A 27846-nucleotide genomic window follows, 5' to 3' on the forward strand; every position below is an offset into this window, starting at 1 on the left:
TAACTGGATAATTCTCCACCACCCTGGCCCCACCCCTCACCAGGCCCTGAAAGCACATGGAGAGACTTGCAAGAAGCCCACAGTGGGAAGACGAGGTGCATGCCTGACTCCTTGGTCACAGGATGGAGTCTCAATTAATGAGGCTAGGTTATGAAGTGAGCACATGAGGCTAACCCAGTGTATAGAGTCAATATTACCCTGGAGAATTCCTTAAATAGCCCATAAAATGCAATCTGTGCAGTTTTATTTATATAACCCTGTAAAATTTTTCTTAGGCACACTCAAGTTTGAGAACCACTAAGGTAGACGAAAGAAAGAAGCTAGCAGCAATGTCAGTATGCAGATATCTGCACATTTAAACCATTCTTCCTTCAAGATAATGAACTGATCCATAGTAAAGAAGAGGAATGGATGGGGAATTATGAGATGTTTTTCCTTGCCTGTAATGTTTACCGTGATGTATGATAATATTAAGGCTCTATAACGTTAATGCATGTGATTAGGTGTGTTGTTAGATAGATTAATCAATAGATACAGTGAAAACATCTAGCATAAGATGTGGCACATAATAGATACTCAATGAATGCCTATTGAGTATAAATCTTGCCCAATCAGATCCACATACACACTGGTTTTCTAATGTAGCAGAGAAGAGCTTGGCCACCTGCTTCTTGCCGTTCCAAGGTGTTATTTGCTCCTGTGGCCCAATTTTCACGTCCTTGAGCATTGATTTCATGATACCCTGAATATACCACGGCGTCCAGCTTTCCTTCTACCTCTCCAGCTGGGGACTTCTGGGCAAAGGGTAAACTGAAGTAAAGTGCCACTGAGCCATAGATATTGATATCATATTCTGGAGAGATGTCAAAGTGAAGTTTGCAACGGAGCATTCAAGTCACCATTCATCCTGCAATGTCATGCATACTTAGGGAGGAAGAGAAGAAGCTGGCATTTGTTAAGTTCCCATGACGTGTCAAGAATTTTACTCATAGGGAATTCAAAACACAGACTCTAAATATACATGGGATGCAGAATCCAACATTTCAAGAATTCACTTTTTCAAGAAATATTTATTGAGCACCTGCTCTATACTGAGGTCTGCTATTAGTGTGGGGACACAGCTGTGAACAATGATATGAAAACCCCTTCCCTCCTGGGGCTTCAATTCTGCAGGAGGACCACAATAGAGTGACAGCAAGGCAGGTGGTAGGAAACTTGGGGTGAAATTTGGAAATGCCGAGTTGAGCCCTTGGTGACAATTTACATTCTCCTGTCACCATGGTGGTGGGCAACCTGGATCCTCTCAAAGGGGCAGAATGGGGTGCTCACAGGACATAACATCTTGGGACCTCTAGAACCCTCTTCCTGAGGCACTGTTCAAGGCTCTGTCTTTGGCTTATCCCTAACCCGGTCCATGTCTACACTTCTCTAGGCAGAAAAAACATGGCAGAGAATTGGCCACAACAGCCTTCTCCACAGGGCAGCCCTAGCTCTGTTTGGCTTACAGAGGGGGATTATATGAACTTGACCAAAGAGAAACATGAGGATGTTACTAAGATACCTGCCCCAGGCAAGCAACGTGGTTCCCACTGCTCCATGTCCAGTCCCCACCCCAAAGGTGTATATCTGATGATTCATCACACTTGGCAGGAGAGAGGCTCTGGCTCTGGCTCCAGATCCTACAAGGTGGGAACATTGTCTTATGTACCTCTGGATCTTTAAGATATGACATGAGACTTGGTACACAGTAGGTGCTTAGTATATGTTTATTGAATGAATGAACAAGTGGATGAATGATCAAGACAGACATAAGAAGATCCGTTCCAAGATGGCTGAATAGGAACAGCTCTAGTCTGCAGCTCTCAGTGTGATTGATGCAGAAGATGGGTGATTTCTGCATTTCCAACTGAGGTACCTGGTTCATCTCACTGGGATGGTTGGACAGTGGGTGCAGCCCACGGAGGGTGAACTGAAACAGAGTGGGGCATTGCCTTACCTGGGAAGTGCAAGGGGTTGGAGAATTTCCCTTTCCTAGCCTAGGGAAGCTGTGACAGACTGTACCTGGAAAAACGGGACACTCCCACCCAAATACTGTGCTTTCCCCAAGGTCTTAGCAACCAGCAGACAAGGAGATTCTCTCCTGTGCCTGGCTTGGTGGGTCCAACTCCCACGGAGCCTTGCTCACTGCTAGCACACCACTCTAAGATCGAACTGCAAGGTGGCAGGCTGGCTCGGGAAGGGGTGTCCGCCATTGCTGAGGTTTGAGTAGGTAAACAAAGTGGCCAGGAAGTTCGAACTGGGCAGAGCCGCCCCGCAGCTCAGCAAAGCCTGCTGCCTCTAGACTCCACCTATGTGGGCAGGGCTTAGCTGAACAAAAGGCAGCAGACAACTTCTGCAGACTTAAATGTCCCTGCTGACAGCTCTGAAGAGAGCAGTGGTTCTCCCAACACAGTGTTTGAGTTCTGAGAAGAGACAGACTGCATCCTCAAATGGGTCCCTGACCAACCCATGTGGCCTAACTGGGAGACACCTCCCAGTAGGTGCCAGCAGACACCTGATACAGGCAAGTGCCCCTCTGGGACAAAGCTTCCAGAGGAAGGATCAGGCAGAAATATTTTCTGTTTTGCAATATTTGCTGTTCTGCAGCCTCTGCTGGTGATACCCAGGCAAATGGTCTGGAGTGGACCTCCAGCAAACCCCAACAGACCAGCAACTGAGGGATCTCACTGTTAGGAGGAAAACTAACAAACAGAAAAGAATAGCATCAACATCAACAAAAACGACATCCACACCAAACCCCATCTGTAGGTCACCAATATCAAAGACCAAAGGTAGATAAAACCACAAAGATGGGGAGAAACCAGAGCAGAAAAGCTGAAAATTCTAAAAATCAGAGCACCTCTTTTCCTGCAAAAGATCAAAGCTCCTTGCCAGCAATGGAATAAAGCTGGATGGAGAATGACTTTGATGAGTTAACAGAAGTAGGCTTCAAAAGGTCAGTAATTACAAACTTGTCCGAGCTAAAGGAGCATTTCAAACCCATTGCAAGGAAGCTAAAAACCTTGAAAAAAAGGTTAGAGAAATGGCTCACTAGAATAAACAGTGTAGAGAAGATCTTAAATGACCTGATGGAGCTGAAAACCATGGAACGAGAACTTCATGATGCATGCAGAAGTTTCAGTCGCCGATTTGATCAAGTGGAAGAAAGGGTGTCAGTGGTTGAAGATCAAATTAATGAAATAAAGCAAGAGGACAAGGTTAGAGAGAAAAGAGTAAAAAGAAACAAACAAAGCCTCCAAGAAATATGGGACTATGTGAAAAGACCAAATCTAAGTTTGATTGCTGTACCTGAAAGTGATGGGGAGAATGGAACCAAGTTGGAAAACACTCTTCAGGATATTATCCAGGAGAACTTCCCCAACCTAGCAAGGCAGGCCAACATTCAAATTCAGGAAATGCAGAGAACATCACAAAGATACTCCTCGAGAAGAGAAACCCCAAGACACATAATTGTCATATTGACCAAGGTTGAAGTGAAGGAAAAAATATTAAGGGCAGTGAGAGAGAAAGGTCAAGTTACCCACAAAGGGAAACTCATCCGACTAACAGCAGATCTCTTGGCAGAAACCCTACAAGCCAGAATAGAATCGGGGCCAATATTCAACATTCATAAAGAAAAGAATTTTCAGCCGAGAATTTCATATCCATCCAAACTAAGCTTCATAAGTGAAGGACAAATAAAATCCTTTATAGACAAGCAAATGCTGAGAGATTTTTGTCACCACCAGGCCTGCCTTACGGGAACTCCTGAAGGAAGCACTAAACTTGGAAAGAAACAACCAGTACCAGCCACTGCAAAAACATGCCAAATTGTAAAGACCGTCAATGCTATGAAGAAACTGCATCAATTAATGGGCAAAATAACCAGCTAATATCAAAATGACAGGATCAAATTCACACATAACAATATTTACCTTAAATGTAAATGGGCTAAATGCCCCAATTAAAAGACACAAACTAGCAAATTGGATAAAGAGTCAAGACCCATTCAGTGTTCTGTATTCAGGAGACCCATCTCACGTGCAAAGATGCACATAGGCTGAAAATAAAGGGATGGAGGAAGATCTACCAAGCAAATGGAAAGCAAAAAAAGCACGGGTTGCAGTCCTAGTCTCTGATAAAACAGACTTTAAACCAAAAAAGATCAAAAGAGACAAAGAAGGCCATTACATAATGGTAAAGGGATCAATTCAACAAGAAGAGCAAACAATCCTAAATATATATGCACCCAATATAGAAGCACTCAGATTCATAAAACAAGTCCTTAGAGACGTACAAGAGACTTAGGCTCCCACATAATAATAATGGGAGATTTTAACACCCCACTGTCAATATTAGACAGATCAATAAGACAGAAGGTTAACAGGGATATCCAGGACTTGAACTCAGCTCTGGACCAAGCGGACCTAATAGACATCTACAGAACTCTCCACCCCAAATCAACAGAATATACATTCTTCTCAGCGCCACATCACACTTATTCTAAAATTGAGCACATAATTGGAAGTGAAGCACTCCTCAGCAAATGTAAAAGAACAGAAATCACAACAAACTGTCTCTCAGACCACGGTGCAATCAAGTTAGAACTCAGGATTAAGAAACTCATTCAAAACCGCACAACTACATGGAAACTAAACAACTTGCTCCTGAATGACTACTGGGTAAATAACGAAATGAAGGCAGAAATAAATATAATCTTTGAAACCAATGGGAACAAAGACACAAAGTACCAGAATCTCTGGGACATGTTTAAAGCAGTGTGTAGAGGGAAATTTATAGCACTAAATGCCCACAAGAGAAAGCAGGAAAGATCTAAAATCGACACTCTAACATCACAATTAAAAGAATCAGAGAAGCAAGAGCAAACAAATTCAAAAGCTAGCAGGAGGCAAGAAATAACTAAGATCAGAGCAGAACTGAAAGAGAGAGAGACACAAAAAACCCTTCAAAAAATTGATGAATCCAGGAGCTGGTTTTTTGAAAAGATCAACAAAATTGATAGACTGCTAGCAAGACTAATGAAGAAGAAAGAGAGAAGAATCAAATAGATGCAATAAAAAATGATAAAGGGCACTTTGGGTGGCCGAGGCGGATGGATTAGGAGGTCAGGAGATCGAGACCATCCTGGCTAACATGGTGAAACCCTGTTTCTACCAAAAATGCAAAAAATCAGCCAGGTGTGGTAGCGGGCACCTGTAATCCCAGCTACTTAGGAGGCTGAGGCAGGAGAATGGCATGAACCCAGGAGGCGGAGCTTGCAGTGAGCCGAGATCGCGCCTCTGCACTCCAGCCTGGGTGACAGAGCGAGACTCCCCCCCAAAAAAAAAAAAAAAAAATAATAATAATAATAAAGAGGATATCACCACCAATCCCACAGAAATACAAACTGCCATCAGAGAATACTATAAACATCTCTACACAAATAAACTAGAAAATCTATAAGAAATGGTTAAATTCCTGGACACATACAGCCTCCCAAGACTAAACCAGGAAGAAGTTGAATCTCTGAATAGACCAATAATGGGCTCTGAAATTGAGGCAATGATTAATAGCCTACCAACCAAAAAAAAAAGTCCAGGGCCAGATGGATTCACAGCCGAATTCTACCAGAGGTACAAAGAGGAGCTGGTACCATTCCTTCTGAAACTATTCCAATCAATAGAAAAAGAGGGAATCCTTCCTAATTCATTTTATGAGGCCAACATCATCCTGATACCAAAGCCTGGCAGAGACACAACAAAAAAAGAGAATTTTAGACCAATATCCCTGATGAACATCGATGCGAAAATTCTCAATAAAATACTGGCAAACCGAATCCAGCAGCACATCAAAAAGTTTATCCACCACGATCAGGTTGGCTTCATCCCTGGGATGCAAGGCTGGTTCAACATATGCGAATCAATAACCATAATCCATGACATAAACAGAACCAATGACAAAAATCACATGATTATCTCAATAGATGCAGAAAAGGCCTTTGACAAGATTCAACAGCTCTTCATGCTAAAAACTCTCAATACACTGGGTATTGATGGAACGTTTCTCAAAATAATACGAACTATTTATGACAAACCCACAGCCAATGTCAACTGAATGTGCAAAAACTGGAAGCATTGCCTTTGAAAACTGGCACAAGTCAAGGATGCCCTCTCTCACCACTCCTATTCAACATAGAGTTGGAAGTTCTGGCCCGGGCAATCAGGCAGGAGAAAGAAATAAAGGGTAGTCAATGAGGAAAAGAGGAAGTCAAATTGTCCCTGTTTGCAGATGACATGATTGTACATTTAGAAAAACCCATCGACTCAGCCCAAAATCTCCTTAAGCTGATAAGCAACTTCAGCAAAGTCTCAGGATACAAAATCTATGTGCAAAAATCACAAGCATTTCTGTACACCAGTTACAGACAGAGAGCCAAATCATGAATGAACTCCCATTCACAATTACTACAAAGAGAATAAAATACCTAGAAATACAACTTACAAGGGATATGAAGGACCTCTTCAAGGAGAACTACAAACCACTGCTCAACAAAATAAAAGAAGACACAAACAAATGAAATAACATTCCATGCTCACGGATAGGAAGAATCAATATCGTGAAAATGGCCATACTGCTCAAGGTAATTTATAGACTCAATGCCATCCCCATCCAGCTACCAATGACTTGATTCACAGAATTGGAAAAAACTACTGTGAAGTTCATATGGAACCAAAAAATATCCCACATTATAAAGATGACCCTAAGCAAAAAGATCAAAGCTGGAGGCACCATGCTACCTGACTTCAAACTATACTACAAGGCTAAAATAACCAAAACGGCATGGTACTGGTACCAAAACAGAGATATAGACCAATGGAACAGAACAGAGAGGCCTCAGAAATAACACCACACATCTACAACCATCTGATCTTTGACAAACCTGACAAAAACAAGAAATAGAGAAAGGATTCCCTATTTCATAAATGGTGCTGGGAAAACTGGCTAGCCATATGTAGAAAGCTGAAACTGGATCCCTTCCTTACACCTCATATGAAAATTAATTCAAGATGGATTAAACACTTAAATGTTAGACCTAAAACCATAAAAACCCTAGAAGCAAACCTAAACAATACCATTCAGGACATGGGCATGGGCAAGGATTTCATGACTAAAACACCAAAAGCAATGGCAACAAAAGCCAAAATAGACAAATGGGATCTAATTAAACTAAAGAGCTTCCACACAGCAAAAGAAACTACCATAAGAATGAACAGGCAACCCACAGAATGGGAGAAAATTTTTGCAATCTACCCATCCAACAAAGGGCTAATATCCAGAATCTACAAAGAACTCAAACAAATTTACAAGAAAAAAAAAAGCAACCCCATCAAAAAGTGGGCAAAGGATATGAACAGATGCTTCTCAAAAGAAGACATCTATGCAGCCAACAGACACATTGGTGTCTGTTGTCACCAGTGTGTTATCATTGGTCATTAGAGAAATGCAAATCAAAACCACAATGAGATACCATCTCATGCCAGTTAGAATAGTGATTACTAAAAAGTCAGGAAACAACAGATGCCAGAGAGGATGTGGAGAAATAGGGACACTTTTACACTGTTGGTGGGAGTGTAAATTAGTTCAACCATTGTGGAAGACAATGTTGTGATCCCTCAAGGATCTAGAACTAGAAATACCATTTGACCCAGCAATCCCATTACTGGGTATATACCCAAAGGATTGTAAATCATGCTACTATAAAGACACATGCATCCGTATATTTATTGTGCCACTATTCACAGTAGCAAAGACTTGGAACCAACTCATCAATGATAGACTGGATAAAGAAAATATGGCATATATACACCATGGAATACTATGCAGCCATAAAAAAGGATGAGTTCATGTCCTTTGCAGGGACATGGATGAAGCTGGAAACCATAATTCTCAGCAATCTATCACAAGGACAGAAAACCAAACACTGCATGTTCTAACTCATAAGTGGGAATTGAACAGTGAGATCACTTGGACACAGGGTGGGGAACCTCACACACCAGGGCCTGTCAGGGGGTGGCTGGCTGGGGGAGGGATGGCATTAGGAGAAATACCTAATGTAAATGACGAGTTGATGGGTGCAGCAAATCCACATGATACATGTTTACCTATGTATCAAACCTGCACATTGTGCACATGTACCCTAGAACTTAAAGTATAATAATAATAAAAAGACAGACATAAGGAAGCTTGGATGTGTGGATGATGGATGGATGGATATGCTGTGCAGGGGGGCAGATGGATGGTATGATTGGTGGGTAGAGGCAAGAAAGGAGGGTGTTGGTATACCTAACTATTGAGAATGAGCTGCATGAGCTAATCCTGTCCAAGGCAACCTGCAGATATGGTTCAGGCAAATGGGTGATATAGAGGTCCAAGAACAAAGGGTGCAGGGCACTAAACGACAGGTGTGGTGGGAGGAATATGCCAAAATCAGCCTCTGGGAAACCCTGCGAATGACTACAGAACCCCAGACTCATCCACCTTGTTAGGTAGGCGCTATCATTATGCTTATTTCATAGATCAGAAAACAGAGGCTCACAGTAGTTAAATAATTTTCCACAAGTCAAACATCTGGTATATGTCAGAGCTAATTTTTTTTAGAGACAGGGTCTTGCTCTGCTGCCCAGGTTGCAGTGCAATGGTGCAGTCACAGCTCACTGCAGCCTCAACCTCCTGGGCTCAAGTGATTCTCCTACTTCAGCCTCCTGAGTAGCTGAGACTGCAGGTGGATGTCACCATATTGGACTAATTTTCAAAAATTTTTGTGGAGTTGGAACCTCGCTATATGTCCCAGGCTGGTCTCAAACTCCAATCCTTAAGCAGTCTTCCTGCCTCCACCACAAAAAGTGCTGGGTTTATAGGCATGAGCCACCTTACCTGGCCAGAGCTGAAATTTGAGTCCAGAGTCAGATTTCACTCTTGTATTTAAACCTTTAGATTAAGAACCAATCTTGGATGAACCAAACATTGCTCCACAGTCAATACAGAACTTTTAAAATGAAAGGAACTCCATCAGGCACCGAACACCTGTCACCATCAGACTCCATGAGAAATCTGTACACATTCATTTATTTGTCCATTTAACAAATATGTACTGGAGGCCAAATATGTCCCAGGTACTGGGAATGGAGCAGTGAGCAGGGCAGATAAAAATCTCTGTCCTTATGGAGTTTACATTCTAGTAGGGGTGGCAGACAATATGTAGGTAAACACACACATACACATGCATACACATACACATGCACACATACACGCACACATGCATGCTCACACCTGCTTATCACAATACTTATCACATATCAGTGGTGATAAGTATTAGGGAGAAAGGCTAGAGAAAGTCAAGGATTTTAGAGTTTATCCTGTTTCAGTAAAGAGGAGAAGGGGTTCCCTGAGAGGGAGAAAGGGCAGAAACTTCAGCGGGCTGTGTGGCTATCTTGAGGAAGGGTCTTCCCATCTCTTACCTACCTAATTCTCACAACAGTGGAACCTGGAAAGCATTATTAATTCCAGTGTTAGGTATGAAAAGGTGTGAATGTGATGGACATACAGACGGGAAGAGCTGACACTAGGTACTCAAAAAGGAGGAAGGGAAGGAGCGGGGCAAAGGCTGAAAAACGACCTATCGGGTACTATGCTCACTATCTGGGTGACAAGATCAATAGAAACCCAAACCTCTGCATCACACAATATTATCCTGTAACAAACCTGCACATATACCTCCTGGATCTAAAATAAAAATGGAAATTACGCAAAATAAAGGAAAGCTTGCTATTAGGAAGAAAAAGAAGAAAAGTGAATAAGAAATGTTGAGTGCTTCCTTCAAGGTCACAGAGCAGCAGCAAATTTGGGTCAAGTCTGCACACTGTCAGCTGCAAATGCTATTTGGGGCCCTCTCAGACCCTCAAAATTTGTGCTCATGAGCAGGTGTCCTCTCAGTTCCCTGAAGCTTCTAACGATGACTGACTTAGTTGCCCTAGTTTTTGAGGACTGCAGAGCTCATTGTGGTATGCTTGAGTCACTCATTTACACCTGGACACCTGCTCTGAATCCATGGGGCAACTCTCTGATAATGAGGAAACTTTTCCCCTCTGATTTATGAAAATTAGCACCATTGCATTATTTTTCATGCCTCACAAATCTCCCCCAACCAAACCCGAGTCATTAATACAAACTTAAAAGAAATTTACTTGAACTGCCACATGGCATCATAAAAGAGCTTTTGCTCCTCCCATAACTCCATTACTGTTTTCATCATGATTGTATTATCTTCTGTGATCCTCTTAATAGTCGTATGAGGTAGTCAAGGAAGCTATTATTATCTCCATTTTGCAGATGGGGCGATGGCAGCTCTAGAGATAGATCTCAGCCAGGGCTCAAAGGCAGGAGATGAAGGAGCTAGGAGATGAGACCCAGCAGTCTTCCCCAGCTCTGAAAAGGACGTTACCATCTGCCCAGTTACTAAAGCCCAGAGCCTGGGAATCCCTTCACTGCTAATATTCAGTCTGTCAACAGACTCCGTTTACTTCAATTGGTGTCTCCAACCTTCTTACTCCTCTTCACTTTTCTGCAGACTGCCTTGTCCAAGCTGCCATCATTTCCCCCTTCAGTGGGCTTCTGGCTACTACTCTCAATCCTACTCCTTTGCCCTGCATCTACAATCCATTTCCCCCAGAGGAGCTGCTCCTTATACCTAGAATGCTGTTGCCTGTGACTTTTCTTGGGGTTAGCTTGCTCTTCCTGCAGAATGCAGCAGGGAAGTTCCTGACCATCCTCGTCTCTGTCATCTCCAGTCTACTCCCTTGCTAAATGCTAGAGCTTCCCAGTCCTCTTTCTGTAACATGTTTCCACGTGTTCCTGGTCTATACCACCACATTCCTGCCACCACTGGAGTGTAGCTCCATGAAGGCAGAGAACTTGTCCATCACCCCAGTGTCCAGGATATGGAATGTGCTTAGTAAACACTTGGGGAATAAATGAACTTAAACAAATGGGTGAAATGAAACATTAAGTTGGTTTTGTGTATTAACAGTCAGAATTTCCCTCTTCTTCTTTTCCATAGGATTCCTGATAAATTTTCCTGATACATTTTGCACTTATATGCTTAGTATCTGGATTTAAAAGTTCCTTAATCAGTGGTTCATGAATGAACGGATGAATGAATAGATGGATGGATGAACATATGCTTTTCACTTTTTGATTCTACATATTTTTCCTTTTAAATTCCCTTTAATTTTTATAACCAAATAACCAAGTTTATATTCCTTTTGTAATCTCCCTCTCCCCATCTTCTCTTTTCCAATATCTTCCCTATCTCTTTTGCAACTGTTTTGGGGTTATATTATCCTTAGACAAAAGGTTCTTAGGTGGCCCAAACAATAAGGTCTTACTACAATACCATGGGCTGTTTTCCAAATGCACTACGTCGTCTGTTTGTGTTGGCCTTTGTTCCCTTCTTTCATAGATACAATAGAAAAAACATTGTATTATACAAGAACATGTCCCACCTACAAGCATTTCTGATTTACGGATACAGAAAGTGGTTCATTTGGGGGTCAATATTAAAAAACACACACACAACATTAATTCTAAAACTGGCATGTGGCACCTGAAAGCCTAAAATCATCCAAAAATCCAGTCTTGTAAGTTTCCATGATTCAATCACAGCAATAATTTTTTTATTCTTATCAAGAGAGCCTCCAAGGTATTTGGCACCATTTCACCCATGATCCCTACTTCTGATATTTCTTCCTTACTGGGACACTCGTCATTAGTCCTCCAGGCACTCAAAAGGTGGTCCCTCCAATCTTCCCCATTGCTGTAAGGAAATGTCTCTGGGTTTCTTGTCAGCACCACCTCTATTTATCTTTCTTTCTTTCTCCCTTCCTGGTGCCATTTTCTTCCTATCTACTCCCTCATATGGTAACAAGTCACACAACGTAAAATGCCATTCCTTGAAACAGCTGTCCCTTGGGCTACATGAGGCTCATTATCCCATTCAAGATCGTATGTACAAAACAAATACATTCCCTCTCCATCTCGCAATTGCCATGCATTATGTCTGCCTGCCACCTCTCTTGTATAATGTTACGTGATTTACTCTCTCTGGGTTTTAGCTTATTTGCTCATGTTCTTTCTTGAGGATAAGAAAAAAAGCATTTATTTAGCATTTACTGGGCGTTGGATTCTGTCTATTTCAGTTGCAGTAGGCTAATGCAATAGGAGTTTACTTTTTACTTCCAGTTTTTCAAAGGTGTTGCAAGTTTTTGGCCAAGGGGAGGAAAGATTTCCTTGAATCACAGTGATTCAAGAGCGTAAGCTGATAACTGCTCTGAAATTTTAGACATAAAGCTAGCAAGACTGCTTCTGGTGTAAACAACCACCATGCAGAAATGGAAAGAACATGGATGATTATGAGTAAGAAACTTCTATGGGGGCTAGCCTGGGAATGAATGTGTCATTTTAGCTCATATCCCATTGGCTAGAACTCAGTCACATAATGATATCTGATTGCAAGGGAGTCTGGGAAATACAGTCTATATGTCCAGGAGAAGGAGAAAGTAGGCTTGAAGAGCAGCTAGCCTAACTTTCCAACCAGAGTTGGATGTTTTACACAGTTACCTTATTTAACCCTAACAACACTAAGGTAAAGAAGGTGTTGTTATCACCATTATTAATGAGGAAATTGAGGCCCAAAACACAGAGTAAATTGCAAGGGAGCACATCACTATTATAGCTAAGAATTTGTAGGGTCTGATGCAAACACAGGGCCATGTGACTCCAACTTAAGTTTCTTCTCAGGGAATTACAATTCTTCTCTAGGGAAGGAAGCAATCTGGATCTGGAGCTCAGAAAGTAGCCAAGAAAACTGTAAATAGATTCTAAATGTGTGTGTGGTAAACTCCCCATTGACCTCACAAGAGTGTTAGTTACCCTGGCTATTTGGTTAGGAAGTACTTGTCCACCCACCCTACTTCCTACAGCCCAAAGTAACTTCTCTATAAGAACATTTGCTTTATTCCTTCAAAGGAACCTATCTGGCTACTTTATTTGATCCTAATAAATGAGATGTTTTGTATACATTTAATCAAAATCTCCCCAGCTTAATTAATCTAACACTATTTTGTCCAGTAATAAATTTAGTTAATGACCATATCATTTAAAATTCAATACCCTTGAGTGTTTCACATTCATTTGTGTATCTCATTTGTTTTGGTCCCTGGAAACCAAATTTAAAGAATGGGTTTTTATCAGTGTCACTAAAAACTATTCAGAGTCTTCAGAAGTAGATAAAATATAAGACAACATCCACACCAATATAGAGAGAGCCCATCTTTCATAAATTGTGAAAATTCAATAAATACACATGCACACATACACACACACAGGAAATATAAAGTTAAACTGAAATGCTCTTAAACATATTGCCTAGGTTCCTACAATGCCATAAAAATGTTTTTTAAAACACTAAGAATGCATTTCACTATATTTAGAACTCCGTAAAGGAAGAATGAGTTTCAATGATATAACCACTAGGTGAGTTGCTCATTAAGAGAAGTGGGTTTAGATAAACTGGTTCAGTTAGTCTTTTGTAGACCTCAGTGTTACCTTGTTTGAAGGTGTATTTCCTCTGGTACTACTAACCAGTCAACCTAGCTAAGTCTGTCAAAGACCAGACTGTGCTAAAGGAAGCTTGAGAATCCAACCCCAACTCCACCAATTTATTCCAGTTTCTACCACAGTTCTAGGGCTTGCTGTTGACTGCTTGTGGTAGCTTTGATACAGGGATGCTATTGAGTTGGTTGACAAAGGACAATAGTCCAGGGAATTGGAGTTACTACTGCAAAGTAGACCCACTCTTCTTCCTCTAGTAAGTGATCAAAAAAAAATTCTGTGCTGGTTCCACTTGTTAAAAGTTACACAGATGCCTCTTTTGGAAGCTCTGTCAGTTAAGGTGCTCACTGAGAGCCCCAGGACTCAGTCCACAGTGGTTTTCTTTATTTTCACCTATTCCCTTTTTAAATCAGCTAGGTTCATGGCTTTAAAGACCTTTATATTCAATGTATATCTCCCAGTCCAGATCTATTAACTCTAGGTTTGTAAATCCAACTCTCTCCTCAACATTCCAACTTAGATGTCTCAAAAAGCAACTCAAAATTAAAATGCCCAAAGCAAATTATTCAAGTCTCAACTAAGACTCTATTCCTTTGTGAGTCTTCTTCTTCTCTGAAAATGGCAGCTATAGTCTTCCTTTTGCTTAAGGCAGGAACCTTGGAGCAGTCCTTGGTTCTTCTCTTTCTCTCACACCTCAAATGCAAACTACTAGCAAATTCTGTTGATGCTGCCACATCTCATCATATCGCCAATACATTTATCTTCATCCAAGCCATCATCACCTATTACTTTATTTTACCCACCTTCTAATTTCACCCACCTCCTTATCCTTCTTCAAGCTTTATTCCCCCAAAGTCTCTTCTCCCCACAGCAATCAAAATGATGTCTCCCACCCAGGTGCCCGTCAGTGGTGGATTGGATGAAGAAAATCTGGTACATAAACACCATGGAGTACTATGCAGCCATAGAGAAGAACAGAATCATGTCATTTGCAGCAATATGAATCCAACTGGAAACCATTATCCTAAGCAAACTAAGGCAGAAACAGAAAACCAAATACTGCATGTTCTTACTTGTAAGTGGGAGCTAAGCATTGAGTAAATGTAGTTATAAAAATAGGAATGATAGACACTGGTGAATACAAGAGTGGGGAGGCAGGAGAGTAAGGATTGAAAAAAACTAAAATCGAATACTATGCTCATTTCCTGGGTGATGGATTTATTCATACTCCAAATCTTAGCATCATGCAATAAACTTTTGTAACATACTTGCACATATACCCCCATGACTCCAACATAAAAGTCGAAAACAAGTGATATTTCCAATGTGTAAGTCTGGCCATGCCCCTCACCACTACCTTGAAATCCAGGCCGTGGCTCCCATTTCACTCAAGGTAAAATCTCAAGTTCTTAAAATAACCCGCAGGATCTACACTAGTCCCCACTACTCTTCTGCCCTCATCTCTGCCCACTCTCCCAGTCTTCTTTCTGGTCACTCTAATCTCTCCCTGGTCCTTGGAAAAGCCAGACACAATTTAACCCCAGAGTGCTGTACCTGCTATTTTCCCAGGCTTGCCCCATGGGGCTTGCTTTCTTACTTCTGCATCCCTGTTGAGATGTTACCCCTAACCTGGTCTTCTGATTAAAATCACTGCAGTGTGCACATAGTGAATTGCCTCTGTTTCACTGTATATAGTCTGGGACTGTCACTCACTTAGATTCTAAACTAGGAAAATTAGATGTTTTCTACTAGGACTTTGAATCTTTAGCAAGGTGGTATAGAAAGAGAAGATGAAGAAGAGTAGGAAGAGGAGGAACAGATAAATAAGGAATAGAAGAAAGACAAAATGAAAAACAAAAGATAGAGTGGAACCCAACTCATTCCTGTGGTGGTTCCCTAAGACCGTAGACCCAGTCCTGCAGCCTCTGTCCACAGAGCTTCCCAATTTCCTGTCTCTTCCAAGCCTATCCATAAGACACTCCTTATCAGTCATTCATATATCATTCAAGTAAATTTCGCTTTTACAATAGTTGGTCAGAGGCATTACTTGTTGAAAATATGTGTGGGGTAAACTCCCCATTGGCCTCACGAGAGTGTTATCCTGGCTATTTGGTTAGGAAATACTTGTCCACCCACCTTACTGCCTACAGCCCAAGGTAACTTCTCTATAAGAACGTTTACTTTATGCCTTCAAAGGAACCTATCTGGCTACTTTATTTGATCCTAATAAATGAGATGTTTTGTATACATGTTCTAAGTGGTGAACCAAAACACAAGTGCAAAAGTTGAAGGAAAAGCCAAGAGGAGCATGTTCAAGGACACTGTGGAGTATGCGGTTTGAATAACTCAAAGTGTCCTGATTTATAGTCATGCAGCTCAAAGCAACCCACTGGTGAGACTAGCAATATGGAATAACATGTCCAGCCACCTACCTTTGGGCTGTTTTGAGAATACTTGACAATGGTGGTGAATAAAGGCTCAGTGACCTGCTCCAAAACTCACAGCAAAAAAGTGAGCAAGGGGAAAGTGAAACCAGATACCATGTCTTCCTGTGCTGTTCCCCTAGCACAGATGAAGAGGGCAGAAAAGATCTCATGGTATCTATTCCCAAGCCCACTGCCCTTATCCTTCATGGAATCACCTTCTCATTGATCTCCATCTGCCGAGTGCAGCATGAATTGTCATGCCCTGTGGGCAAGGGCTTAGGCAAAGCCAAAACAGCAACAACTGATATTTCACATCAGCATGTGCTGTTCACCTGCTGTCCTGTGGTGTCTTTGGCCATTCTAGCCCTTGACTGTCTAGAATGTTCTTCCCTGTCTTCACAACTTGGGCTAGCTGCCTTCTCTTCTCTAACTCTCTGAGGGGGTTAGTTGTTCTCTGTTCTGATCTGACAGTGCCTTGAATGGTTCTTTATTTCCATCAACTCTCATTACCTCTAGCATGAAAAGGGCTTGGTGTTGGAGTTGCATAATCCTGGATCAAATCTCAGCCTAATGGCACCATATGTATATATGGAATTAAAGGATTTGTTGCCCATAGAAATAGCTTAACACAAAACTACATGTATATATATAGAGAGAGATAGATATACTTTTATATATGTTTATATATGTGTGTGTGTATATATATATATAATGCCATTAGGCTGAGATTGGCATATATATATATATACACACACACACACACACACATGCATATACACATGTATGTATTTCAGTAGCTTTTGGGGTACAAGTGGTTTTTGATTACATGGATGAAATGTATAGTGGCAAAGTCTGATATTTTAGTGCACCTGTCACTGGAGTATTGTATATTGTATCCAAAATGTAGTTTTTTACCCCTCACCCCCACCACTCGCCCTCTTTCTGAGTCTCCAGTGTCCATTATACCACTCTGTTTGTCTTTGCATACCCATAGCATAACTCCCACTTACAAATGAGAACATATGATATTTGGTTTTCCATTCTTGAGTTACTTCACATAGAATAATGGCCTCCAGCTCCATCAAAGTTGCTGCAAAAGATATGATTTCATTCTCCTCATGGCTGAGTAGTATTGCATGGTGTATAGGTACCACATTTTCTTTATTCACTCATTGGTTGATAGGCTCTTAGGTTGGTGCCCTATCTTTGCAGTTGTGAATTTGTGCTGTGATAAACATACGTGTGCAGGTATGTTTTTGAAATAATGACTTGTCTTCCTTTGGGTAGGTAGTCAGTAGTGGGATTGCTGGAGTGAATGGTTGATCTGCTTTGAATTCTTTGAGAAATCTCCGCACTGTTTTCCATAGAGGTTGTGCAAATTTACATTCACATTAGCAGTGTATAAGCATTTCCTTTTCACCACATCCATGCCAACATGTATTGTTTTTTGACTTTAATAATGGCCATTCTGGCTGGGGTAAGATGGTAGTTTTAATTTGCATTTCCTTGATAGTTGGTGATGTTGAGCCTTTTTTTCATGTATTTCTTGGCCATTTATACATCTTCTTTTGAGAAGTGTCTATTCATGTTGTTTGCACTAGTGGCATATTACTTGGGTATTTTTGGTTGGGTTACTCTCTGAGCCTAACTCCTCTTGCTAAGATGGGAATCAGGGAGCTCACTTTCCAAAAATAGGAATTAAAGGATTTGTTGCCCATGGAAATCACTTAACACAAAACTACATCATAAAGCATATGTAACTGATGCTTAACCATAATCAACCCTCTTTTCCTTTTTGGTTGCACATCAAAATGGAGAAGTGCATAGTGGTTAAGAGCAGGAGTGGATTTATTGGAATCCAGCCAGCTGGGTGACCTTGGACTGGTCACTGAACTTGCCTGTACCTCAGTTTCTTTATTTGTAAAATAGAAATAAAAATAATTTTCACACCAGAGGATCATTGTAAGGATTAAATGAGTTTATTCTTGTAAATCTCTTGGAATAGTAAGATCTTAATAAACATGAATGTCAAGCAATTGTTGATGTGAGTAAGTTTTAGATTTTATCATGGATTTCCCAAATAGACTAAGAACTCCTTGATGACAGGGACTGTGTAATATAAATCTTTATCTTCTAGGACTTAGCAGAGTATCTGGCATATAGTGATTAATTGGAAATTCCTTAGCAAAGGAGTGAATAAATTTATGTTAGGTGATGAGCATTGGTGCCTAATGGGTCCTGTTCTGGAAGCACTAAGAGGAATTCTGCCTCCCTGCCCCATCCTGCCCCACCCTGCCCCACCCTGCCCCACCACCTCAGCCCATCCTAGAGACACAGAGTAACCTAGATTATAGAGGCACAAACATGTTGAGGCCTAAATTAAGCGTGAGATGAAACCAGAAAGATGACATCACAAATAACCTGTAGAAGAAAAAGAAATGCTCATTCAATACACTCTCCTGCAAAATGAACTGTGATTTACTCCAACAAATTACCAACTGTAAAATATTTACAGCTAATTCCCTCTACCTTCCAGGGTGGCTGTGGCAAAGGGAGGCAGGTTGTTGAGGCAGTAAAAGCTGGATGCAATTTCTATTTCAGTGGCCCCGTTTCCTGCAGCAACCTCAGGCGACAGCATCATTTATATCTTCCACGCACACAATCTTTTCTGCATGTGCGTGAGTCTTGATTACAGGCAGTTGAGGTTTGTGTGGTAGGCATTATGCATTTATGAGCCAGAGCAAACATTTACTAGTGGTAGTAATTCGTCTGAGGGTAGGGAGAGAGAAAAGCGGGAACAACCAGACACAGCACTGGTTCCCTGACAGTGTGTCAGGGACCTGGGATGGGATGGAGAATTGGTGCACAGCTGGGGAAGAAATGCTCCATCCATCTGGAGGCTTCTGCTCCCCCAGGCATGTCCATCACCCCACACCTCTAATCTATGAGATCAACACAACCTCGGATCATTTCTCTTCCCTGTGTACACTGGAGTGTACACTTGTCAATTACATTGTCATTGTCTTACATTGTCAATGCCCAGTTCTCCAGCTGAGATCTCTTTTCAACTCATATACTCACTGCTTATCCGAACATTTCCATTTGGATGTCTACGAAGCATCTCAAACATACTATGTGTGAAGGAGAGCTCTTGACCTCCCTACGCCATGCCCAAGTCTTCTCCTCTCAATGTCTTCCTTCAAGCCAGTAAATACTTTATTGTTCCAGTTTCTCAGGCCTGATACCTTGGAGTTACCCTGACACTCCTCTTCTACTTATATCCACACCAAATTCTATTCTCCCTTTCTTCCAAATATGTCAAGAATCTTCCCACTTCACTGCACTCATCGTTCTCTCTTTGGACTTCTGCAATTGCTTCCTTGTGGGTTTTCCGGTGCAGTCAGTTCCCAATGCATCAGTTATAGTGGGCCTTGGAAATTGTGATTCAGATCATGACAGTTCTGTGCTCAGAAACTACTGAGGACTCCTCACGGCACTCAGAATAAAGTTTCATCGTCTAGTCTGGCGCTACCTCTCTGATCTCTCCTGCCACTGTCTCCCTCTCATGCTCTCCAGATACACCGGCCTCCTCCTTGTCTGCATGCACAACACCAAAAACACTCCTATCCCAGGATCTTTTCTCTGTTTCTTTTTAGAACAGGATTCCCCTAGAGAGTCACATAGTTTGTCCCTTTACTTATTTCAGTCTGTTTAAATGCTTATAAGGGTGTGCGTGTGTGTGTGTGTGTGTGCGCGTGCACACACACGTTTGGGGTATGATGTATTTTTTTTGTTAAGTAGGGGAGGATTTCCTTTTTTTTTTTTTTTTTTTTGAGACAGAGTCTTGCTCTGTCCTCTAGGCTGGAGTGCTGGTGTGCAATCATGGCTTATTGAAGCCTGGACCTCCTAGGTTTAAGTGATCCTCCCACTTGATCTTCCTCCTGCCTCAGCCTCCTGAGTAGCTGAGACTACAGGCCACATCTGGCTAATTTTTTTAAAAATGTTTGTAGATACGGAGTCTTGCTCTATTGTTCAAGCTGTTCTCAAACTCCTAGCCTCAAGTGATCCTCCTGTACTGGCTTCTCAAAGTGCTGGAATTAAAGGCATAAGCTACTGTTCCTGGCCAGAAGGAGGTCTTGAACAAGAAACAAAACTGAACTGCTAGCTATGAGATAAAAAATAATAAATTAGACTACATCAACATTAAAACTTCTGACCATCTGAAGATGACAAAGAAAATGATAAATTAAGCGACAAACTGGAGGAAGATATTTGCAATGTATATGAAAGAGAATGGAGTACTACTCAGAATATACAAAGAACTCCTACAAATAAAAAATTTTTAAAAATTCGAAAGAAAAATGAGCAAATGATATAGATATTTCACCCATGAGGAAACACAAATTACCAATGAACAAAGGGAAAAAATCTGTTAAATTCAGGGAAATTCAAATTAAAGCAAAAACACACTTTAAGTCACAAAGAGTCAGATGAATGTGAACTCAGGCACAGGTGGAAGGAGTATACCTTGTTACAAGGATTTTGTAAAACAAAGTGGTATTAGCTTACAAGGTGAGTATTTCCATTGATTGGAACATACCCTAAAGAGACTCTTGCTCTTTTATGCCAGGAAGCATGTACAAAAATATACATAACAGCCTTGTTCATGAAGCAAAAATATAGAAATAATGCCAGTATCTATCATAGGAAAAATGAATAAGTAATGCCATATTCACACAATAGATTATAATGCAGCAGTGAAAATGAATTAGTACAGAAGAATTGATTTTGTTTAATTTTTTTAAATTTACAAAAGACTACGTACAGCATTATGTCATTTTTCAAATAAAAAATTAAACAATATGTTTAGAAATATATAGGAGTTTGAGACCAGCCTGGCCAACATGGTGAAACCCTGTCTCTACTAAAAATACAAAAAATTAGCTGGGCGTGTTGGTGTGCACCTGTAATCCCAGCTACTCAGGAGGCTGAGGCAAGAGAATCACTTGAACCCCTGGAGGCAGAGGCTGCAGTGAGCCGAGATCATGCCACTGCACTCTCAGCCTGGGCAACAGAGTGAGACTCTGCCTCAAAAAAAAGAAATACAATATATGATACGTGTGTGTGTGTGTGTGTGTGTGTGTGTGTGTGTGTGCGCGCGCATGAAAGAAAAAGATAAACACAAAATTCGGGAAAGCAATGTTTTAGTCTCCAGGCTGATTCTCCAGCTGTTTTAAGCTCCCAGCCTTCTTGGTTTCATGTGGGTGAGTGGGTGATAAGGCTGGTTTTGGTCAACCATTTAGCAGAGATGATGAGAATAATGTCTGGGCAAAGAATGTAATTGTCAATGTGATATTTTTCAGAATACTCACACACTTGCTCTCCATTTCCCTCTCCTCCTCTTCCTCCTTCTCTTCCTCCTGACCCACACCCCATCCATGTCTCTGGAATGACATCTGATGATATTTGAGATGAAGGGGAGCATCATGCAGGTAGATGCAATGGTAGTAGTAATTTTTAGTTTGGGTTTGGGTCAGGGTTTCATGTTCATGTTTGTATATATGTGTGCATATGTGGGCATACATATCTGCATGTGGGTGTATATATAGGTATATGTGTATGTATTCCAGGGAAGCTGTGCAGAGGAGACCTTTGGATTGGGCGTGCTGTGAACAAGGTTTGGTTGACTCAGTGGTGGGGAAGGGAAGGCCATTTCTAGAACTGAGAACATCACGTGCAAAATGCAAGATATGACAAATTCTGGCATATCCAAAAGATGGGAAGAAGTTCCAAGAGGCTCAGATGCAGACGGTGTGGGGCAAGTGGCAGGACTGTGGCTAGAACACACTGGGCTCCTTGCTGAGGAGCTGAAACCCAGGAGTCCAGAGGGCCTAGCTAATATTTATCTGGCCAGCAGTCCCTTCCTTATGGTTTTTTTCCCTATCATATTTCTGCTCAGTTGCACCAAACCACATTGATTTCAGCATGTAATTATTTCCACATTAATATTTTTCAATACCCAAAGCTGGCATGAAACTCTACTTACTCCTAGTGCTGCCAGGGACACAAGAATTCCCTGCAAAGACATGTTATAGCATCTGGAAAAGGCAGGGGGTTAATTGGGTCCAACCACGCAGGCTTTTCCCAGGAGTCTATTTTGACTTTTTCCCACAGAGCTCGCACCCTAGCAGGGAAGGAGGAAAAATGCATATGTGCCATATGGTGTGATGGGTCAATAATGGAAGCAGAATGTAAGGCCCTTGTGGCAGGGAGCAGAGCAGGGAGGTGTCCTGTCAATTGGAGAACACAGGTCATTTGAGCTGAGTCCTGAAGGAAGAGTGTCAGTCACTAGACTGGTAGAAATAAAGAAGTTCAATACCATTAAGAGCTGGTGAAGGGATGTGGTACTGTCATGCGTGGTGAGTGGGAACATAATTTTGGTATAACAGCGTAGAGGGTGATTTGCCAGCATCTATGAAAACCTTTAATACACACACCTCATGACCCAGCAATTCAACCTCTTTATGGCTATATTAGGGAAATATTCAAGAAAGCACATAGAGAGACATGTGCAAAGTCGCTCCGTTTGGTCTTATTTGTCATAATGCAAAATTGGAAACTAAAGGACTCTGTCTAGTAGAATGGCTAACTATAAATAGCAATGGTTTGCATATGCAATAAAACATTCATTTTACAAATGATATGTACCCTGATATGGAAAGATCTCAAGAAGTATTGTTGAGTAGAAATCCAAATTTTAGAATACTACATGAAGTATGATATTATTTGTGTCAACATACTCCCACATATACACAGGCACTCACCCAAAACACTATTATGTATTCTATATAATTTCTATGAAGATATATATATTCACATGTGTGTATAAACATGTGACATGTATAAACATATATGTCTAAACACACATACATGTATAAACACATATGAATATGTTTCAGAAAGATACTCACCAAAATGCGAGAGTAGGTTTTTCCGTCGGGTAACATAGAGATATAGGGGATTGGTTTGCCATGAAGACTTTAATTCCAATGCAGGGCTCTGTGGAGGAGTGTTCAGCTTTGAAACTTATGACAACGGACAGTTAGGGACACAGCTTTTCTGATGGCTGATGGAGAGGTCTGGAAGGGCGGGAAACACCTGTCTAGAGAAAAGCCAATGGTACGTGTTATTCTATGCATGAAGCCATCTATTTGGACCTAGAAAAAGAAATATTTTATTCACCTGGAATCCAGGTAGCATATCTGTCCTAACTCAAGGGGCACAGGTTTGAGGCTTACTGAGAAGATACCCAGAGAGGCTGATGAGGGAGAAGGAGCCTGTGCCTCAAAGGCAGCATATCAAGTATATGCCGAGCTCTGGAATGGGACAAAACATTCCATAGACTTGGCAGAGTAAATCCAGGCAGGCGATGAGCACCAAGATCATCTGGGGCCACTACCCTGCTTCCTGTGATCTTTCAGCCAAAGCAGAATCTTACCTTGCCAGGGCAAGATCACATGCTACTCTGATTCCGGCATCTAAGGCAGGCAACAGTATTCTCATTCCTTTCTTTTATAGTTACCTTCTATTTGTGGCAATTGTAGTGATTCTCTATAGCTGCTTAACGAACATAAGGGCTTAAAACACATTTATGATTTCATACTTTCTGTGGTCCCTCTGCTTCAGGGTCTCTTACAAGGATCCAATCAAGGTATTGGCCAGGACCGGCATCTCATCTGAAGCTCGAATGGGAAAAGATCCTCTTGCAAATGTGTGTGGTTGTTGGCAGGATTCAGTTTCATTTGGGTTATTGACTAAGGACCTCTGCTTCTTTCCGGCTGTTGGCCAGAGACATCTGCCCTCAGTTCCTTGATGAGTAAACCTCTCTATAGGGTGACTTTCTTCATCAAAGCCAGCAGAAAAAAGAGAGCCAGTAGAGAAAGTCTGCTAGCAAGATGGAGTTACAATTTTGTGTTACGAATGGTGAAATGACATCAGATTCCCATTGCCAAGTTCTGTTGATTCGAAGCAAGTCCCTCTTCACACCCACACTCAAGGGGAGAAGGTTATGCAAGGACATAGTACCAGAAGTGGGGAACCACATTAGAGTCTACAATGACAATTATAATTATTTTCTCATTCAATTTAGTGATACACAGTTTCTATCTTAATAGATTTTTTAACGGAATAAGAAAAATAAATTTAAAGAAAAATATTGAGTCCATGATGGCAAGAATATATGTAGTGTCCGATAATGATAAGCATCATCAGAGACTGAGATATATATTCAGTGATATCAGGATATGCTAATCATTTGTTCATTGATATTTGTTTATTATTTGTTGTTTATTGATGTATTTATTTACTTATCTGCTCATCCATTCATCCATCTATCTATTTATTCACAAAGTACAGTGTAAGTATCCCAAATCCAAAAATTCAAAATCTGTAATGCTCCAAAATCTGAAACTTTTTAAGCATCAGTATGATGTTCAAAGGAAATGCTCATTAAAACATTTCAGATTTGAGATTTTGGGGGTTTGGGATGCTCAACCAGTATAAGGCAAATATCCCAGAATCTGAAAAAAATCCCAAATCTGAAACACTTCTGGTCCCAAGCATTTTGGATAAAGTATATTCAACTGTAACAGGATATCTTCTTGTCTTTTGAGAAATTTGGCTTAGTGATATCTTTCTAAATCCTGGCTGCACACTAAAGTCCCCTGGAGAGCTTTTTTAAAAATACCAATGACCAGGGACCATCACAGACTTATTGAGTTAGAATGCTCCCTGTGGGGACTAGGGAATTCGAATGTGCCTCCAGAGTTGTGGTGACTTCAGGCCATCGATCCATTTGCAGCAGAATTGCAGATACAAGGATTGTCAGAGATACAGGCAGCAAGCCCTACAACCATAAATGAACCAGCACATTCAACTTCTTTTTTCCCTGGAGAATAGAGTCTCCAACGAGGTGGCTGACTTTGAGGAAGAGACAGGCGGAACCCTACTCACCTCCCATTCTTGTTCCTGATCTTTGAGATTATCCCTGATTTATAACTTGCCTTCTAGCATGAACTGTGAAATTGACTTTCAGTTAAAATTCAAGCCCCAACTCTTCCTCTGCTTTGCCTTCCCAGAGACTGGAGACAGGCTATTCCATGTTATATCTGCATTTCATGGCTGAGGTCACCCATATCCAACTAAATGCTGTGTCTGCTGCTCCGGCCAGGGCTAAAAGTATGCAGAAGCATCTTCAGCAGGTCAGCCTCAGCCTTTACTGCCTTATTAATACCTGGTAGCAATGAGATGGAGGCCTACCGGAGCCCAAGCCCTGCTTAGCACACCCATCTGCTGGAGTCCTCTTTGGGTGTACAAAGTGAGTGTGTATGCATGTGAAAATGTGAAGCTGCATATCCAGAAGGAGCCATTTATTAATCATTTATTTGTTCCTTTATTAAGCACCTATGATGTACCATGCTCTATTGTAGGTAATATAGATACAGCAGTGAACAAGGCAACATCTGCCATTATGGTGCTTGATTTCAGGTGGGGAGGTGCCAGCAGTAATGTGAACCAATTAGTAAATTAGATGATTCCAGATCCTGACCGGTGCCACAAAGTGTGCTGAAGAAGATAAAGCAGAACAATGGGAAAGAGCGATGGGTCAGAGGCGGTTTTTAGTAGAGTGGTCACAGAAAGTCTCTCTTAGAGATGATCTTTTTAAAAGACAGGGTCTCACTCTATTGCCCACCCTGGAGTGCAGTGGTGTGATCATAGCTCACCGCAGCCTCCAACTTCTGGCCTCAAACAATCCTCCCACCTTAGCCTCCTGAGTGGCTGGGACCACAGGTGTGCACCATCACACTTGGCTAATTTTTAAAATCTTTTGTAGAGATGAGATCTTGCCATGTTGCCCAGGCTGATCTTGAATTCCTGGGTTCAAGCAATGGGTTTAAGCAATCCTTCTGCCTCAGTCTCCCAAAGTTCAAAGTACTGGGATTACAGGGGTTGAGCCACAACACCTGGCCTAGAAATGACTTTTAGGTTGCATATAGAGGTCACAAAAATCGCAGGGATGGGCCAAATCAGCATCACCTAATAGAACTTTCTGTGATGATGAAAATATCCTATATCTGCACCTCTAAGACAGCAGCCACTAGCCATTTGTAGCTATTGAGCCCTTGAAATGCAGCTAGTGTAACAGAGACATTGAATTCTTAATTTTATCAAATTTTAGTTAATTTAAATTTAATAGCTACTTGTGGCTAGTTCCTTCCATATTGGACGGCACAGGTCCAGACATTTAATATAAGAGCTGAATGACAAGGAGGAGCCAGCTGTACAAAGATCTGGGGAAAGATCACTCCAGCATAAGGAAATATCAAATGTCAGCTCCCTGCAGGGAAAGGAATGTGGAGTGTTTGGGGACACAGAGAAGGTTGGTGTTGCTGGGACTTTGTTGAAATGGGATGTGAGAAGATACCATATAGGACTTGTAGTCCATGAGAAGGGACTTAGTTTTTGGAACATAATGAGACATTTTTGAAAGGATTTCAGCACAGGAGTGATGCAATAATAGCAACAACTAATGCTTAGGTAGTTTTATTATATGGTCTTTATCTATATTGCCTTATTCAATCCTCACAATATCAATGAAACATCATTCTTATCATTAAACTATTCATTTTTGATTTAAAAAACTAAAACCACAGGGAGGTTAAATAATAACCCGGATGACATACACTGCAAATAGCAGAATTAGTATCTAAACCCAAGCATCCGACACTAAAAGTCCAGGATCTCAGCCACTATGCATTTCCTGCCTCCCTCTCAGCTAGCATGGGCTTTTGAAAACTCACTCTTGCTCAGTGTGGGTAATGGCATTTAGAGGAACAAGACAGGGAGAGATGGGCCATTAGAGTAGTCGAGGCTGGAGAAAGCGGTGCTGTAGATAGCAAAGTGGCAGAGGAATGATGGAGTGATGCAAAGAAGAAGTTAAATTTAGAATGTGTTTTAGAAATAGAGGCAGCAGGCAGACTGACTAGATGCACTTACTGGATGTGCTGCAGGGTGCGTAAGGAAAAAAGGAATCAGTGCTGATTCCTGGGTTTTAGGCTGAGCAATTGAGTGGATGGGGGTGCCCTCTCCTGAGGTTAGGGAGCCTGGAGTGGGCACGACCTGGCTGCTGGGGGAGGGGAGGGGATGCTGCAATGTGTGGTGTGTTAGGAAATCTATTGGGTATAATTATCTGCCTCAATTTGGGCACATTTTTCTCTCACCTATCTTTTTCTTCTCCCTCCTTTCCTTCTCCTTCTCTTCTTTTCATTATTTCTTCTGTCATTCAACAAGTATTTATCGAGGTCTACTTGATGCCAGGCACTATGTGACATGCTGGGAGCACACAAAATATATACAAGTGCAAAATCATCTTCCTTCTTAGGAGCTTGCGTTCTTTAGGAGACAGATGGACTCTACGCAAGGCAATGAACATATGAACAAGCTAATTTCAGATAACAACAAGCCCTAGGAAGTGATTAGAAAAGGCTGATGTGAAGGAGAACATTTTTAGGTGGAGTTCTTTGGGTGGAGGATTGCTAGCTGAGGAGGTAAAGTTTGCACTGAGACCTGAATAAGAGAAGGAGCCAATTATGGGAAAAACTGAAGGAAGTGTGTGTGTGTGTGTGTGTGTGTGTGTGTGTGTGTGTGTGTGTGT

At 41.4% G+C, this 27846-nt stretch overlaps 1 protein-coding gene across 1 annotated transcript in view; it reads left to right on the forward strand.

The window, feature by feature from the left end:
- The window catches only part of HS3ST4 (heparan sulfate-glucosamine 3-sulfotransferase 4), a 450424-nt gene that overhangs the window by 404000 nt on the left and 18578 nt on the right, over positions 1-27846 (forward strand). The gene's annotated exons all lie outside the window — the stretch shown is intronic.

Source organism: Piliocolobus tephrosceles, chromosome 17 (genome assembly GCF_002776525.5).
Source record: "Piliocolobus tephrosceles isolate RC106 chromosome 17, ASM277652v3, whole genome shotgun sequence".
In the NCBI taxonomy this organism is placed as follows: domain Eukaryota; kingdom Metazoa; phylum Chordata; class Mammalia; order Primates; family Cercopithecidae; genus Piliocolobus; species Piliocolobus tephrosceles.